The sequence below is a fragment of the Physeter macrocephalus genome, chromosome 21 (assembly GCF_002837175.3).
Source record: "Physeter macrocephalus isolate SW-GA chromosome 21, ASM283717v5, whole genome shotgun sequence".
In the NCBI taxonomy this organism is placed as follows: Eukaryota; Metazoa; Chordata; class Mammalia; order Artiodactyla; family Physeteridae; genus Physeter; species Physeter macrocephalus.
The window spans coordinates 29,387,748-29,400,705 of record NC_041234.1 but is presented as its reverse complement, the minus strand read 5'-3'; the positions used below and the strand labels follow the sequence as shown (position 1 = coordinate 29,400,705).

At 35.9% G+C, this 12,958-nt stretch overlaps 1 pseudogene; it reads right to left on the bottom strand.

The window, feature by feature from the left end:
• Positions 1 to 11,814, bottom strand: part of LOC112062702 (centromere protein V-like protein 3) — a 44,408-nt pseudogene extending 32,594 nt beyond the window's left edge.
• Between the last annotated feature and the right edge of the window lie 1,144 nt (positions 11,815 to 12,958).

Sequence of the window (12,958 nt, the reverse complement as noted above, 5' to 3'; positions counted from 1 at the left end):
CAGGCCAGAAGGGAGTGGCAGGATATACTTAAAGTGATGAAAGAGAAAAACCTACAACCAAGATTACTCTACCCAGCAAGGATCTCATTTAGATTCGATGGAGAAGTCAAAAGCTTTTCAGACAAAAGTTAAGAGAATTCAGCACCAAAAAAACAGCTTTACAACAAATGCTAAAGAAACTTCTCTAAGCAGGAAAAACAAGAGAAGAAAATGACCCACAAAAACAAACCCAAAACAATTAAGAATGTGGTAATAGGAACATACATATTTATAATAACCTTGAATGTAAATGGATTAAATGTCCCAACCAAAAGACACAGACAGGCTGCATGGATACAAAAACAAGAACTGTATATATGCTGTCTACAAGAGACCCACTTCAGACCTAAGGACACATACAGACTGAAAGTGAAGGGATGGAAAAATATAGTCCATGCAAATGGAAATCACAAGAAAGCTGGAGTAGCAATACTCTTATCAGATAAAATAGACTTTAAAATAAAGACTGTTACAAGAGATAAGGAGGGACACTACATAATGATAAAAGGATCAATCCAAGAAGAAGATATAGCAATTATAAATGTTTATGCACCCAAGATAGGAGCACCTCAATATATAAGAAAAATGCTAACAGCTATAAAATAAGAAATCGACAGTAACACAATAATAGTAGGGGACTTTAACACCCCACTTACACCAATGGACAGATCATCCAAACAGAAAATAAATAAGGAAACACAAGCTTTAAATCACACAGTAGACCAGATAGATCTAATTGATATTTATAGAACATTCCACCCAAAAGTGGCAGAATACACTTTCTTCTCAAGTGCACATGGAACATTCTCCAGGATAGATCACATCTTTGGTCACAAATCAAGCCTCGGAAAATTTAAGAAAATAGAAATTGTATCAAGCAATTTTTCTGACCACAATGCTATGAGATTGGAAAAGAATTACAGGAAAAAAAAAACTGTAAAAAACACAAATGCATGGAGGCTAAACAGTGCACTAGTAAATAAGCAAGAGATCACTGAAGAAATCAAAGAAGAAATTTAAAAAATACATAGAAACAAATGACAATGAAAAAACGATGACCCAAAACCAATGGAACACAGCAAAACCATTCTAAGAGGGAAGTTTATAGCAATTCAATCTCACCTCAAGAAACAAGAAAAATCTCAAATAAACAATCTAACCCTACACTTAAAACAACAAGAGAAAGAAGAACAAAGAAAACCCAAAGTCAGTAGAAGGAAAGAAATAATAAAGATCAGATCAGAAATAAATGAAATAGAAACAAAGAAACCAATAGGTAGGAAAGATCAATAAAACTAAAAGCTGGCTCTCTGAGAAGATAAACAAAATTGATAAACCCTTAGCAAGACTCATTAAGAAAAAAAGGGAGAGGAAACAACTCAATAAAATTAGAAATGAAAAAGGAGAAATCACAAGTGACACTGCAGAAATACAAAGGATTATAAGTGACTAAAACAAACAACTATATGCCAATAAAATGGACAACATGAAGAAATAGACAAATTTGTGACAAGGTACAATTTTCCAAGACTGAACCAGGAAGAATTAGAAAATATAAACAGACCTATCACAAGTAATGAAATTGAAACTGTAATTAAAAATTGTCCAACAAACAAAAGTCCAGGACCAGATGGCTTCACAGTTGAATTGTATCAAATATTTAGAGAAGCACTAACACCAATCCTTCTCAAACTCTTTAAAAAAATTGCAGAGGGAGACACACTCCCAAATTCATTCTACAAAGCCACCATCAACCTGATACCAAAACCAGAAAAAGATATCACACACAAAAAAGAAAATTGTAGACTAATAATACTGACGAACATAGATGAAAAATCCTGAACAAAATACTAGCAAACAGGATCCAAGAGCACATTAAAAGTATCATACACCATGATCAAGTAGGATTTATCCCAGGAACACAAGGATTCTTCAATATATGCAAATCAATCAATGTGATACACCATATTAACAAATTAAGGAATAAAACCATATGATCATCTCAATAGACGCTGAAAAAGCTTTTGACAATATTCACCACTGATTTATGACAAAAACTCTCCAGAATATGGGCATAGAGGGAACTACCTCCACATAATAAAGGGAATATATGACAAATACACAGCAAGCATCATACTCAATGGTGAAAAATTGAAAGAATTTCTACTAGGATCAGGACAAGACAAGGATGTCCAATCCCGCCACTATTACTCAACATAGTTTTGGAAGTCCTAGCCATGGCAATCAGAGAAGAAAAAGAAATAGAAGAATTAAAAATTGGAAAAGAAGTAAAACTGTCACTATTTGCCAATAACATGATACTATACATAGAAAATCCTAAAGATTCCACCAAAAAACTACTAGAACTCATCAATGAATTTGGTAAGGTTGCAGGATACAAAATTAATGCACAGAAATCTCTGGCATTCCTATACACCAACAATGAAAAATTAGAAAGAGAAATTAAGGAAACACTCCCATTTACCATTGCAACAAAAAGAATAAAATAGCTAGGAATAACCCTGCTTAAGGAGGTGAAAGACTTGTGCTCAGAAAACTGTAAAACACTGATGAAAGAAATCAAAGATGACATAGACAGGTGCAGAAATATACCATGTTCTTGGATTGAAAGAATCAGTATGTGAAAATGACTATACTTCCCAAAGCAATCTATAGATTCAATGCATCGCTATCAAACTACTAATGGCATTCTTCACAGAATTAGAACAAAAAATCTTACAATTCATATGGAAACACAAAAGACCCCGAATAGCCAAAACAATCTTGAGAAAGAAAAACGGAGTTGGAAGAATCAGGCTCCCTGACTTCAAACTATACCACAAAGCTACAGTAAAAAAGACAGTATGGTACTGGCACAAATACAGAAATATAGGTCAATGGAACAGGATAGAATGCCCAGAGATATACCCATGCATATATGGGCACCTAATTTATGACAAAGGAGGCAAGAACATAATACAGAGAAAAGACAGCCTCTTCAATAAGTGATGCTGGGAAAACTGGACAACTACATGTAAAAGAATGAAATTAGAACACTACCTAACACGATACACAAAAATAAACTCAAAATGAATTAAAGATGTAAATGTAAGAACAGACACTATAAAACTTTTAGAGGTATACATAGGAGAAACACTCTGACATAAACAACAGGAAGATCTTTTATGACCCACCTCCTAGAGTAACAGAAATAAAAACAAAAATAAACAAATGGGACTTAATTAAACTTACAAGCTTTTGCACAGCAAAGGAAACCATAAACAAGACAAAAAGACAACCCGCAGAATGGGAGAAAATATTTTCAAATGAAACACAAAGGATTAATCTCCAAAATATACAAACAGCTCAATATCAAAAAACCAAACAATCCAGTTAAAAAGTGGTTGGAAGACCTAATAGACATTTCATCAAGGAAGACATACATATGGACAAGAGACACATGAAAAGATGCTCAACATCACTAATTATTAGAGAAATGCAAATCAAGACTACAATGTGGTATCACCTGACACCGGTCAGAATGGCCATTATCAAAAACGCTAGAAACAATAAATACTGGAAAGAGTGTGATCAAAAGGGAACCCTCCTACACTGTTGGTGGGAATGTAAATAGATACAACCACTATGGAAAACAGTATGAAGCTTCCTTATAAAACTAAAAATAAAACTACCATATTACACAGCAATCCCACTACTGGGCATATACCCTGAGAAAACCATAATTCAAAAAGAGACATGCACCACAATGTTCATTGCAGCTCTATTTACAGTAGTCAGGACATGGATGCAACCTAAGTGTCCATCAACATGGATGGACCTAGAGTCTGTCATACAGAGTGAAGTAAGTCAGAAAGAGAAAAACAAATATCATATGTTAACACATATATATGGAATCTAAAAAAAATGGTGCTGATGAACCTAGTTGCAGGGCAGGAATAAAGAGGTAGACATACAGAATGGACCTGAGAACATGGGGTGGGCTAACGAAGCTGGGGCAAAGTGAGAGTAGCGTTGATGTATATACACTGCCTAATGTAAAATAGCTGGCAGGTGGGAAGCAACAGCATAGCACAGGCAGATTGGCTCGGTGCTTTGTGATGACCTAGAGGGGTGGGATAGGGAGGATTGAAGGGAGGCTCAAGAGGGAGGGGATATGGGAACATTTGTATGTGTATGGCTGATTCGCTTTGTTGTGCAACAGAAACTAACACGGTATTGTGAAGCAATTATACTCCAATAAAGATGTACTAAAAAAAAAAAACTATACATGGGCACTTCCCTGGTAGTGCAGCAGTTAAGACTCCATGCTCCCAATGCAGGGGGTCCAGGTTCGATCCCTATTCAGGGAACTAGATCCCACATGTTGCAACTAAGACCCAGAGCAGCCAATAAATAAATAAATAAATAAATAAATAAATAAATAAAACCCAAAACACACACACACCCCTTGACTCAGTAATCTAAATCATGGATATCTGTTCCATAGAAATAGAAGCATAAGTATAAAAGTCATATATGATACCAAAACCAGCCAAAGATATCACATCAAAAGAAAACTACAGGGCAATATCACTGATGAACATAGATGCAAAAATCCTCAACAAAATACTAGCAAACAGACTCCAAAAATACATTAAAAGGATCATACACCATGATCAAGTGGGATTTATCACAGAGATGCAAGGATTCTTCAGTAACCACAAATCAACCTGTGTGATACACCACATCAACAAACTGAAGAATAAAAACCATATGATCATCTCAATTGATGCAGAAAAAGCTTTTGACAAAATTTAACATCCATTTATGATAAAAACTCTCCCGAAAATGGGCATAGAGGGAACATACTTCAAAATAATACACACCATATATGACAAACTCACAGCTAACATCATATTCAAAGGTGAAAAATAAGATCAAATTTGGAAGCCTCACACTTCCTGGTTTCAAGACTTACTACAAACCCTCCTTAGGGAGGTTTATTCCTAGGTATTTTATTCTTTTTGATGTAATGGTAAATGGGATTGTTTCTTTAATTTCTGTTTCTGATCTTTCATTGGTAACGTATAGAAATTCAACAGATTTCTGTATATTAATTTTGTATCCTGCAACTTTACCGAATTCATTGATGAGCTCTAGCAGTTTTCTGGTAGCATCTTTAGGATTCTCTATGTATAGTATCATCTTATCTGCAAACGGTGACAGTTTTGGTTCTTCTTTTCCGATTTCTATTCCTTTTATTTATTTTTCTTCTCTGATTGCCATGGCTAGGACTTCCAAAACTATGTTGAATAATAGTGGTGAGAGTGGACATCCTTGTCTTGTTCCTCGCCTTAGAGGAAATGCTTTCAGATTTTCCCTGTTGAGTATGATGTTACCTGTGGGTTTGTCATATATGGCCTTTATTATGTTGACATATGTTCCCTCTATGCCCACTTTCGGGAGAGTTTTTATCATAAATGGGTGTTGAATTTTGTCAAAAGATTTTTCTGCATGTATCGGGATGATCATATGGTTTTTATTCTTCAGTTTGTTGATGTGGTGTATCACACAGATTGATTTGTGGATATTGAAGAATCCTTGCATCCCTAGGATGAATCCCACTTGACCATGGTTTATGATGCTTTAAATGTGCTGTTGGATTCGGATTGCTAGTATTTTGTTGAGGATTTTTGCATCTATGTTCATCAGTGATATTGGCCTTTAATTTTCTTTTTTGTGTGGTATCTTTGTCTGTGTTTATATCAGGGTGATGGCCTCATAGAATGTGCTTGGGAGTGTTCCTTCCTCTGCAATTTTTTGGAACAGTTTCAGAAGGATAGATGTTACCTCTTCTCTAAATGTTTGTTTGAATTTGCCTGTGAAGCTGTCTGGTCCTGGACTTTTGCTTGTTGGGAGTTTTTAAATCACCGTTTCAATTTCAGTACTTGTGATTGGTCTGTTCATACTCTCTAGTTCTTCCTTGTTCAGTCTTGGGAGATTGTGCCTTTCTAAGAATTTGTCTGTTTCCTTTAGGTTGTCCATTTTATTGGCATATAGTTGCTTGTAGTAGTCTCTTATGATCCTTTGTAGTTCTGCGGTGTCCATTTTAACTTCTCCTTTTCATTTATAATTATACTGATTTGAGCCCTCTGCCATTTTTTTAAGTTAAAATAACTAATTTTTACTTCTTCCCCTGCATTGGCAGGCAGATTCTTAAACACTGTGACACCAGGGAAGTCCGATATAGTACTTTTAATTTTCTTTTTTATTAACATCTTTATTTGACTATCTATTTTACATTTGGTAGTGTATATAAGTCCATGCCACTCTCTCACTTCGTCACAGCTTACCCTTCCCCCTCCCCATATCCTCAAGTCCATGCTCTAGTAAGTCTGTGTTTTATTCCCATCCTACCCCTAGTCTCTTCATGACATGTTTTTTTCTTAGATTCCATATATATGTGTTAGCATACGGTATTTGTTTTTCTCCTTCTGGCTAGGAGTTCCAGTACTATGTTAAATAGAAGTGATGAAAGCAGTCCTCTTGATCTTGTTTCTGATCTTAGGGGGCCAAGCTTTCAGTCTTTCATCATTGAGTATGATGGTATCTGTGGGCTTTTCATATATGACCTTTAAAATGTTGAGGTAGTTTCCTTCTGTTCCTGGTTTGTTGAGTGCTTTTATTATGAAGTATTGATTTACTCAAATGATTTTTCTGTATAATTGATATTATTATGTGGTAATTTTTCTTCATTCTCTCAATGTGGTGAATTACTCTGATTTATTTTCCTGTATTGAAACATCCTTGCATTCCAGGAATCAATACTACTTGGTCATGGTGTATAATCATTTTAATGTGCTATTGAACTCTATTTGCTTGTATATTATTCTGGATTTTTACATTAATATTCATAAGAGATATTGAACTGTCATTTTCTTTTCTTGTAATGTCTTTAGCTGCTGTGTCAGGGTATTGCAGGCCTCATATAATGAAGTTGGAAATGTTCCCTTCTCTTCCATTTTTTTGGGCAAGTGTTTGAGGAGGATTCATGTTAATTCTTTAAATGTTTGGTAGAATTCACCAATGAAGCCATTGGTCCTGGGCTTTTCTGTGTTGGGAGATTTTCTATCCCTGATTCAATCTCATTGCCAGTCATTGATCTGTTCAGATTTTCTATTTCTTCATGATTCAGTCTTCATAGGTTGTGTATTTTTAAGGATTTATCTGTTGCATCTAGATTATCCAGTTTGTTGGTGTACAGTTCTTTATAGTATTATTTTATAGTACTTTTTATTTCTGCAAAATAGGTTGAAATGTGCCCTCTTTCTTTTCTGATTTTAATTATTTGAGCATTCTTTTTATCATAGTCAGTATGGTTAAAAATTTGTCAATTTTGTTGATCTTTCCAGAGAACCAACACGGTTCTGTTGATTATCTAGCCATTTCTCTCTTCTCTAATCTTTGTTAGTTCCTTCATTCTGCTAGTTTTGGATATAGTTTGTCCTTATTTTCCTAGTTCCATAAAGTGTAAAGTTAGGTTGTTGATTTGAGATCTTTCCTCTTTTTTAATGGATGCATTTATAACTATAAATTTCCCTCTTAGCACTACTTTTACCTCAACCTGTGTTTTTCTATGCTGTATTTTTGTTTTCATTTGTTTCAAGGTATTTGCTAATTTTCCTTGTGATTTCTTCTTTGACCCATTTGTTTTTTAAGTGTATAGTATTCAATTTCCACATATTTGTGAATTTTCATGTTTTCCTTCTGCTATTGACTTATAGTTTCATTCCATTGTGATTGGAAAAGATAATTTGTACGAGTTTAATCTTTTAAAATTTACTAAGACTTGTTTTGGGGACTAACATATAGTCTATCCTGGAGAACTGTTCCATGTAAACTTCCTAAAAATGTGTATTCTGGTGTTGGTGGTGGAATGTTCTGTGTATGACTATTAGGTCCAATTGGTCTATAGTTTTATTCAAGGTCTCTGTTTCCTTATTGATTTTTTGCCTGTTTGTACTATCCATTGTTGAAAGATGGGTACTTAAATATCCTACTATTATTAAAATGCTGCCTATGTATCCCTTCAATTCTGTCATTATTTGCCTCATGTATTAATAGCTCTGGTCTTTGATATATGTATATTTAAAATTGTTATACCTTCTTGGCAAACTGACCCTTTTATCATTACATAATGTCCCTCTTTGTCTTTTGTGAGAGGTTTTTTTTTTGTTTTTTTTTTTTTGTGGTACGTGGGTCTCTCACTGTTGTGGCCTCTCCCATTGTGGAGCACAGGCTCCGGACACGCAGGCTCAGCAGCCATGGCTCATGGTCCTAGCTGCTCCGTGGCATGTGGGATCTTCCCAGACCGGGGCACGAACCCACATCCCCTGCATCGGCAGGTGGACTCTCAACCACTGCGCAACCAGGGAAGCCCTGTGACAGTTTTTGACATAAAGTATATTTTATCTGATATTAATATAGCCATCCATGCTCTCTTTGCTTTACTACTTGCCTGGAATAGCTTCTTCAATCATTTTACTTTCAACCTGTAGATATTCTTAGAGCTAAAGTGAATCTCTTTTAGACAGCATATAGTTGAATCTTCTTTTAAAATCCATTCTGCCAATATGTCTGTTGATTGACAAGTTTAATCCATTTACATTTTAAGAATTACTGATAAGGAAGGACTTAGAATTGCCATTTTGTTAATTGTTTTCTGTGTATCTTATAGCTTTTAATGTCTCTGATTTCTGGCTGTATTGCCTTCCTTTATGTTTAGTTTATTTTATTTTGTAGTGACATACTTTCATTTCCTTCTAATTTCCTTTTGTGTGTATTCTATAGATATTTTTCTTTGTGGTCATTATGGGCTTTCTAAGTTTGTCTAACCCAACACTCATTTAATATTTACCCTAAGCATTGGTACTTGAGCATCTTTATCTATCTCCACTTTTTTCCCATAGCCTTGAGTCCTTCTAACATTCTACTTAGTACATGATAAACACTCAGTAAATATTTTTGGAGTGAATGAACACTTAGAAAGGACAGAGTAAGTGTCATTCAGTGACATCATGTCAAGGTAGTCCAATAGGTCCAAGTAGTAATAGGTTAAACTTTTCCAGTGAGATGAGGAATATTTATAATCCTCTGGACAAGAATTTTTCTACCCTGGACTGTTCTTATATAGGCATTTCCAAGGTTTCCTTTAGGCCTAACCAACCAGCCTCCTTCTGGCTGTCATATTCTCTCTGTAACTCCAGTAATACATGTAGCCTGGTCTTGATCTTGCTCTGAGATTAGAGTCAGAATCACCCTTTTTTATATTATTAATTAAATCATACACTAATTGTACCTAAACTCTCTGTGAACCATTAAATAATTATAGAGAAAACAGCTGAATAAAGCATAAAGAGCTACCTAAAAGCTCACTATGAATGACTGGATTTTCCAAAGATGGCCACATTGATATCTTCCACCTCTCATGCTCTTATAAAAGTTACCACCTATCTGCCTTAAGAGATGAAGTGTAATTCCACCACTTGAATCTGAAAAGGCTTGTGACTCACTTGTAATTCATAGAGTGTGACAGAAGTGATGTGACATGACTTTTGAGTACTGATCATACAAAGTGATGCCACATCTACCTCATTTACTGGAATGGTCCTTTCTGGAGCCTGAATTATGAAATATGAAGCCTGACTACTGTGAAGCCTGTCATGCTGTGAGGGAGCCAAATTACACTGAGACATAATAGATTGGTACTCTATTTGTCAGTCCTAGTCTTCCAGTGTTCTCAATACAGGTGCCAGCCATGCAAATGAATGAGCCTTCAGATGGTTCCAGCCCCCAGCCATTTGTTTTTTCCCCACTGAGGCCACAGACATCATATGAAACAAGTCATATCCACTATGCTCTTTCTGAATTACTTACTCTGAAACTCCAAGCATATAATTAAATGTTTTTTTTTTCTTTTGTGGACTAAGTTTGGGGTAGTTTGTAATATAGCAAGAGTAACAGAAACAAATGACATGTTCCCCACTCAAGTCATAAAGCCATCCCTCCTCCATAGACTTAAGCCCTAATCAGATCCTTGTTTAAATTATTTCCTTGCATTTCATTAGAGTTGTCCAACCATATATACACCTAAACAATACAGTTTAGTATTGCTTGTTTTCAAAAATCTTTTTATACATGCAATCACACTGTGAATGTCTAATTCCTTAAAGAAAATTTGAATACCTTTGCTCTGATTTTTGTGTTTCACATGTAGAGAAAAATCTTATTTCCTTTCAGTTTTTCTGAGAGTACCTCCTTGTTGCCCTCTAAATGATCTTTATGGAAACAATTGCCTCCTCCTGATTTCTATCTGGATTTAGGATTTAAAAATATTGTCATATTAATTACTTTCACCTAGTATAATTGCATTGTGCCTTCTGCTCTAAATATTAACCCAGCATGAGATGGTATAAATATTATGGCTAAATCTCAGCTATCATGGAGATGCTCCTACATTATGGGATGACTTGATAGGAGGAGGTTTTGAGATTTTTAAACCAGTGGAAAAAAGAAAACAAGCATTCATTAACAACTTAGTAAGTACAAAGTACTATGCTACCCTGAAGACAAAACTGTTAGTTGTTAACGTTATTTACAGAAGATAAAGTTGAGGAATACAGAGTTTAAGCAACTTGACATGTCATTTAACTAGTAGGTAGCAGCGCCTGGATTCAAGCACAGGTAGTCTGCCCCAGAGTTTGAATCTGTAAACATTCTGCTATTTCTCCTTTTCAAGAATTTAGAGGATCTGGACACCACCATTTTCACAAACAATCTGAGACCAAATACATTCAACAACCAACCATTCCCATAAACAAGCCCTGTTGTATATAAATCAAAATACCTAATCTCGTTTTTAAAGTATTTACTAATTTCTGAATACTTAACACATGTATAAGGTAGGAATTTCAGAACATCAAACAGGGCATACAGTACACAGACATCTCTCTCACCCTTCCGTCTCCTTGTCCCCCTACCCAGAGACAGATTCCAAAACAAAACCAAGCAAAATAACAACATCATTTGAAAAATAAGTACAATGAGGTATGTAACACTAATTAATCTTAAACATAGTATATAAAATACATTAAATAAACAATATAGCTGAAAATAAAGCCTATGTCTAAGTAGCAAAAATGTGAGTGCCTACCTGGAACACACACAGGGATAAGCAATAGAAAACGTCCTAAAAATGTTTAGGAAACCATTTGGATGTAGTGGTCCTATGTACCAGATGCAGCTGCTTAAGAGAATCCTGTTCACAATAGCGCCATAACTGTACAGTACATATGAACAATCTGCAAGTGATTTGTGAGAACTGGGTGATGTAAAGGACGACTTGAAAAAGTAGAGCCACTACTTGCTGATTGGACTGGAAAATTATTATCGTTGTATCCAGACAAATTCATGCTCAGGTTTTTTGTTATTATTATTATTATTATGAGAAAGTCCCTTGAAAACTACTGGCAGGGAAGGAGTAGAAGCTTGGAGCAACATCATGGGTTCACCAATCCAGAAACAGACCTCTTTCACACACTGTCTTTGACAAGCACTGAGGTGGTTCCCTTCTGATTCAGGTGTGTGTAGGCCCAGTGCTTGCCCCTCCTCAGGAAGAGAGGCAGGAGCTCACTTGGTGGACCCACTCTGGACGGCTTTGTGCTCCTTCATGGCCTCCTCTCCCACATTGCTAATGGTGACCTCTTCGACGACCATGCTGCACACGGAGCCTGCATCCAGGCCGTGCAGGGTGATGCCATAAACTCTGGGGTCAGATACTGATGCATGGAAACTCTGCACCCTGCACCTGTTGCAGAAGCTGTGCAGCACCCTGTGTGTGAGGGATCCATGCCTGGTGATGCTCTCAGAACCCAGGAGGAGGATGAAGCATGATGCTGGGGTGAGGAAGTGTCTGGTACTGATTCTTCCTGCACAGGAATATTACTCAGCCATAAAAAAGAATGAAATATCACCATTTTCATCAGCTTGAATGGACCTAGAGATTATCATACTGAGTAAAGTAAGTCAGAGAGAGAAAGACAAATATTATATGATATCACTTATATGTGGAATCAAAAAAATAATGCAAATGAATTTATTTACAATGCAGAAATAGACACAAAGACATAGAAAACAAACTTAGGGTCACCAAAGAGGAAAGGGAGGGAAGAATAAATTAGGAGTATAGGGTTTACAGATACACACCACTATACATAAAATAGATTAAAAAAACCAAGTATTTATAGCATGGGGAACTACAATCAATATCTTGTAATAAGTTATAATGGAAAAGAATCTGAAAAAATAGGTATATATATAAATGAATCACTTTACTGTACATCTGAAACTAACATAATATTGTAAATCAACTATACTTCAGTTTAAAAAAGAGAAACAACCTTTACTGCTTGAATTTCAGTTGTAATGACTCCTCCAGTGAGATGGCTGGAAGAAGGACCACAATCATTGTCTTCTTTGAAGAAAGAATTCAGCAAAGAGACCAAGATTGTGAAACAGAGACAACAGTTATTAGAAGCAAAGTACTTATGGAAGAGCACACAGGTGAATTTGGTGTGAGTTGTGTGTAATAGGGGCAGCTTAAGTTGCTCATATGGGGGTAGTTTTCTGGGTTGTCTTTGGCCAGTCACCTCATTTGTGCCTATTTTTGGTCTCAGGGCAGCAAGAAACCAGTTGCAGCTGCTCAGCCTGTGGCCTATCTATGTTCTACCTCAGTAAGGCAATAATTTACTGAGCACCTGCTGGGCACCAGGTACCATGTTGGAGTCTGATAATGCGGAGATGGATAAGGCTTTCCAAAGCACTTACAATCTATTAGGGTCAGTTATAAAAATATATAATT